Source organism: Pseudophryne corroboree, chromosome 6 (genome assembly GCF_028390025.1).
Source record: "Pseudophryne corroboree isolate aPseCor3 chromosome 6, aPseCor3.hap2, whole genome shotgun sequence".
Lineage (NCBI taxonomy): Eukaryota > Metazoa > Chordata > Amphibia > Anura > Myobatrachidae > Pseudophryne > Pseudophryne corroboree.
In genome coordinates this window covers 178,988,152-178,994,802 of record NC_086449.1, presented here as the reverse complement: position 1 = coordinate 178,994,802, position 6,651 = coordinate 178,988,152, and the positions used below count along the sequence as shown (strand labels likewise).

Below are 6,651 nucleotides of genomic sequence, written 5' to 3'. Positions count from 1 at the left end.
ATTCCTAAATTTCTCAGTAAGAAATTTTTGTCCTAGTGGTGCCATTAGAAAACATTCTGATTCTCTAGGGCGCCGTGATTCAGAAAAGTTTGGGAACCACTGTTTTAAGGTATTTCAGAAGATCTTGTGTGATTATATGAATGATGAATGTGAATGGAGCTATTGTCATCATGTAAGGATCAGAATGGAAACAAGTAGGAAGCAAAAGGCTGAGATGAGTTGGAACTACAGTAAGTATCATAGTTAGTTATGTCAAGCTCCTGTCACACAGATGCAGGATGATTGTGGTTTTGTATCCAACTCTACTGGAACAAAATTCATGCAAAGAAATAGTTTTAAATCTCTTATTAAGCACGTCACCCTAAGGTGACAGCCAAATGCAGAGTGAAGTGATTATTTTGCTGAGCCAGCACACATTAATCTATTGTAAAACCTTACTCTGTGTTCCTCTGATGGCTCTTGTGATTATCTTATCATTCTTCTGTCAGCGAAAAGTAAAATCGCTAATCTTTTAAAATCAACATTTCTATCTATTCTGATAAATCACTTAAGGTCACAACTTTAAAACAGTTGCCTTATGGAAGTGAAGTTTTGTGTGTGTGTGAATAAGGAACAAACAGGAGCTGAATCCCCAGAGTTGATTATTCCTCCCACTCATAATCCCCTGTGCCCTGTGCAGCATTAGCCCTGGTTTTAAGCTGGAGCTGTGAGACAAACTGAGCTCCAAAGAAAAATGGCTGTTTGGATATGGTGAAAGGTGCTGCTTTTATATAACCACTGGATGCAGTTACAGCTGATTTTATCGTGTAGCCTGGCCTTAACATACAATATTGGGAGTGTACATTCCTATTCTAATGCTTCAGGCAAGGAGGGGGCTTGGCTTTGCATTACTGGAGAAGGACACTTTCAACCCTTGACTGTAACAGTAACAATGGATACACGTGGATTTGTCTTTAGCACCTTTATAATATGGACACACACTATGTTTAAAAATAAGCATGGATATAGGTACTTTGACTATTTCAGTACTAGGTGGTAGCACACAATTGGTGCAGTGACCATTATTATAGGGTTCCTAAAAAGTACAGTGGCAAATGCAGGATTTTCATGGGGGGGTTTCCGTACATGATATATATATATATATATATATATATATATATATATATATATATATATATAAATAAGACAATGGATAGGGTGTTTTAAAAGTGACCAAAGGTGTCACATGTGATATAGGGAGACCAACTTTTGTAAAAAAGATATATATAAAAAATGTATTCATAAACAAAACACACCAATAAAAAAATTAAATGTCAAAACCACAGATAAATAATAAAAAAATAAAAAAAAAACCTGGAGCTGGATAAAAATACAATTTCTACCTCTAAAATACATGGGTGATAAAAAAGGACAAAAAAGAAAGAAATGCACAGTACTGTTAATATCAGTATCCGAACAAGTAAAAAAAGGTAAAAAGAATAAGATATCTTAACTTAAGAGGATGGGTTAGGTCTGGTAGCACCCGACGCGTTTCGTCCTATCTGGACTTCATCAAGGGGTGGTATGCTAGTGGGACAGCTCAGATATATATACACACATTAATGAGGATGTGATTGTTACATCACTTCCTGTCAATTACAGATTCAGAATTGCAAGTGCTTTTTTGTGATCTATAAACTTATTACAAAAAGTTCCTCCTCAAACTTAGTATGGTGATGGGACTGGCCGCTATGATAAAAGTCTGATTTAGATGTTAGAACTTAGTATTTGGTGATTGAAAGTTCCTTGCAGCCGGACTTCCTGTCCGGATCGCGGGTGACGTCACGTCCGCCCCGCTTCCGGCATCAAAAAGTCTCTTGTGCGCATGTCCTTGTTCTGCATCGCGGACCTTCTCCGTCAGTCGGCCCTCGCACTTGCGCCCGCCTCCACAGTAGTATTGGGTGGATGGTATATGTCATCTCCACAATATAAGTGTGGCGGCCATTTTCTTGGAGTCCCGGATTTCACCAGACATTTCTTACACAATACACAGTGTCCCGGCAGCCATATTTCGTGTGATAATTCCGATTGTCAGTATCTAAAGTGAGCTCATACTCCGGAAGCGTGATAAACATTGGAAAAAGCGGAGAATAGTTTTAGGATTTAGAAAAGCTCACTAGTCATTATATTAGGTCAGTGCCCTCTGTTAATATACATAGTGCAAATTGGTAGCAAAGTGCTGTCGATTTAAAAAAATACATATATGCAAGTATATAATACTACTACTGATATCTAAGGAGGGGGAGCTAATAAATACATTTTAACGTAGTACTTTCCAAGGTGAAGAGCATATATTTATGGTAAGCAGAAGCAGTGGGGGGTGGGAGTTTGTGTATGGGTGGTGGGGGGTGCTAGGATGGTCCTGTATGTACATAAATACACACACACACACACCCCTGTGTCTATGCATACGTACATGCACATGCGTTCCTGGGACCATAAACCATTTGTTGAGATACCCATTTCTGGACCTTTAGCAAAGTGCCTATAACTGGTGCGCAGTTTTGAAGAGAGAGGTAGGAAAGTAGGCAACCTCATATTTCTCTTTCAAAGATACAGCACCCAGTCTTCCATGGTGGTCCCCCATCTATGTACTACCTGGGCCCGACACTGCTTGGCTTCCAAGATCGGGCGGAGTTGGGCATCTCCAGTGTGGTATGGCTGTAATAGTTATACGAGACCGAGGTTGAACATTAAGAGAAGTAAAGTGAAAAAAAAGGGTTAGAAGTGAATAGGTTACTCTGATGGAGAAGAGGTTATATGATAAAGGCTTACGTTATAGGAACGTGGCTATTTCATAGCCCTCGTTGAAGCCATCTGGATGAAGAGTATTCAGTTCAAATATCCAATACATCTCTCTTCTGGATAGGAGGTTAGAAAGATCACCCCCTCTCTCCCTGAGTGAAACCAGTTCAATGCCTTTAAACGTAAGTTCATCAGGGTCTGAGTTGTGACATAGATGGAAGTGTTTCGATACTGCATGCGTCAAGACTCTGTTTTTGATGTTTCTCACATGTTCCTGAATTCGGAGCTTCAAAGGTCTCTTTGTTTTCCCTATGTACTTCAGTTTGCATGAGCATTCCAACATGTAGATGACTGAGACAGTGTTACAATTGATGAACTGCTTAATCTTATAGTCTTTGGCGTTCTTGGTGTTCTTGAAAGTTTTCCTGCTGGGATGTACATACCGACACACTTTACAGCGGCCACACTTGTAGCAACCAACACATTTCGGCATACTGGAAGGTGCTTCAGGGTTTCTCAGCATACTAGGTGCCACAAGGTCCTTTAAATTCTGTGATTTCCTAAATACCACTGATGGTTCTTTTGGAAGGAATTTTTTTAGAATAGGGTCCATTAGAAGTATGTTCCAGTGTTTCTTTAAAGTCCTTTTAATTAGATTCTCATGCCTGCTATAGGTGGTGATAAATCTTACTGTGTCCTCTTTCTTCTCCCTGGGTTTGTATTTTAGGAGTTCCTTCCTTTCCAGGTTTTTTGCCTTGGTGTTGGCTTCTTCCAATAGATGATTTGGGTACCCTTTCTCCTTAAACCTTTCGGTGTAAACTTGTAGCTGTTGATCCCAGTCTTTGTTGTCCCTGCAGTTCCGGGCTATCCTGTTAAATTGAGAAACGGGATGTTGTTCTTCCAATGTTGGCTGTGATTACTCTTGTAATGGACATAACTATTCATGTTGACTTTCTTAATGTAGTTCTTAGTGACCCCTTCTTTCCCCGAGTGTGTCAGTACTAGGTCCAGGAATTCAATTTCATCTGTATTCTCATTGGCAGTGAAGCTAAGATTCATATCATTATTCGATATGTGCGTAAAAAACTCCTTAAAACTTGAATTATCGCCATCCCATACGATTAAAATATCGTCAATGTAACGTCTGTAAAAAGCAATGTTGTGCTGAAATGGATGATCCTTAAAAACATAATTGTTTTCCCATTGCCCCATAAAAAGATTAGTGAAACTCGGTGCGAAAATAGTGCCCATAGCGGTTCCACAGATTTGAAGGAAGAAATCATCTAAAAACTTAAAATAATTACGTTTTAAAATGAAATTCATCAGTTCGCATATAAAAACTCTGTGTCCTTCTGTAATTAGGGCATCTTTACGCAAAAATTCATCACAGGCCTGAATCCCCTTATCGTGTTCTATGCAGGTATATAGTGACTGCACATCAATGGGGGGCAGGAGGAACAAGCCAATACAACAACAAAAGAAGGCACCTACAGTAGAACATATTGCACCAAAAGGAATATTTAATCTATCAAGTCATTCTCTATCAGAGCACGAAACTTCATTATTGAATAAAGGACTTTCGTATGCACCCACCAAGGGAATGAACAAATTTGATGTGTTCATTGACTTGAACAAATTCATAAGAAAACTAACTCTTAAAAGACACTATCTTAAGACGGAAGATGCCATCATTCAGAACTATGAACAATCCAAGTCGGGTCTGAAACCCACCTCAAAATTCTTCCCCTTGGAATCCAAGGGCCATAATGTGGGTATCTTCTATGATCTAGTTAAAAAAGACCTATGCGACAGTGAAATAGAACCGATCAAGGAAAGAAATATCACGAACAGAGAAGCAAGAGCTATAAAGGAACTCCAGGATAACAAAAACATTGTTATAAAATCTGCTGACAAAGGGGGGGGGGGGGGTTGATTATAATGGATCGGGAGGCCTATGTTAAAGAGGCGGAGAGATTATTGGGGGACAGAACTTCCTACACCCCACTGTCAACTGATCCAAAGGCAATCTATGTGGAGGAACTTAGAACCATCCTCTTGAAAGGTTTTAGGAGTGAGATCCTCACCAAAGATGAGTATCAATACTTGTTCATTTCCAACCCCACTACCCCCATTTTTTACTTTCTACCGAAAGTGCACAAATCCATGACAAATCCCCCCGGAAGACCTATCATTGCCGGGATTGATTCCCTAATGTCCCATCTGTCAGAATATGTAGACGTATTTCTGAGAAAATACGTGGTAAGTCTACCTGCGTATTTAAAAGACACCACATCAGTTCTGAATCTGATGGAATCCTTCGAATGGAAAGAAACATATAGATGGATTACCATTGATGTGCAGTCACTATATACCTGCATAGAACACGATAAGGGGATTCAGGCCTGTGATTAATTTTTGTGTAAAGATGCCCTAGTTACAGAAGGACAGAGTTTTTATATGCAAACTGATGAATTTCATTTTAAAACGTAATTATTTTAAGTTTTTAGATGATTTCTTCCTTCAAATCTGTGGAACCGCTATGGGCACTATTTTCGCACAGAGTTTCGCTAATCTTTTTATGGGGCAATGGGAAAACAATTATGTTTTTAAGGATCATCCATTTCAGCACAACATTGCTTTTTACAGTCGTTACATTGACGATATTTTAATCGTATGGGATGGCGATAATTCAAGTTTTAAGGAGTTTTTTACGCACATATCGAATAATGATATGAATCTTAGCTTCACTGCCAATGAGAATACAGATAAAATTGAATTCCTGGACCTAGTACTGACACACTCGGGGAAAGAAGTGGTCACTAAGAACTACATTAAGAAAGTCGACATGAATAGTTATGTCCATTACAAGAGTAATCACAGCCAACATTGGAAGAACAACATCCCGTTTTCTCAATTTAACAGGATAGCCCGGAACTGCAGGGACAACAAGTACCGGGATCAACAGCTACAAGTTTACACCGAAAGGTTTAAGGAGAAAGGGTACCCAAATCATCTATTGGAAGAAGCCAACACCAAGGCAAAAAACCTGGAAACGAAGGAACTCCTAATATACAAACCCAGGGAGAAGAAAGAGGACACAGTAAGATTTATCACCACCTATAGCAGGCATGAGAATCTAATTAAAAGAACTTTAAATAAACACTGGAACATACTTCTAATGGACCCTATTCTAAAAAAATTCCTTCCAAAAGAACCATCAGTGGTATTTAGGAAATCACAGAATTTAAAGGACCTTGTGGCACCTAGTATGCTGAGAAACCCTGAAGCACCTTCCAGTATTCCGAAATGTGTTGGTTGCTACAAGTGTGGCCGCTGTAATGTGTGTCGGTATGTACATCCCAGCAGGAAAACTTTCAATAACACCAAGAACTCCAAAGACTATAAGATTAAGCAGTTCATCAATTGTAGCACTGTCTCAGTCATCTACATGTTGGAATGCTCATGCAAACTGAAGTACATAGGGAAAACAAAGAGACCTTTGAAGCTCCGAATTCAGGAACATGTGAGAAACATCAAAAACAGAGTCTTGACGCATGCAGTATCGAAACACTTCCATCTATGTCACAACTCAGACCCTGATGAACTTACGTTTAAAGGCATCAAACTGGTTTCACTCGGGGAGAGAGGGGGTGATCTTTCTAACCTCCTATCCAGAAGAGAGATGTATTGGATATTTTAACTGAACACTCTTCATCCAGATGGCTTCAACGAGGGCTATGAAATAGCCCCGGTCCTATAATGTAAGCCTTTATCATATAACCTCTTCTCCATCAGAGTAACCTTTTCACTTCTAAACCTTTTTTTTCACTTTACTTCTCTTAATGTTCAACCTTGGTCTCGTATAAC

The 6,651-nt window shown here is 39.3% G+C and overlaps 1 pseudogene; it reads right to left on the bottom strand.

Annotated features, from left to right (window-relative positions):
* Nucleotides 1-2,589: 2,589 nt before the first annotated feature.
* On the bottom strand, nucleotides 2,590-2,708 carry LOC134937381 (5S ribosomal RNA; annotated as a pseudogene).
* Between the last annotated feature and the right edge of the window lie 3,943 nt (nucleotides 2,709-6,651).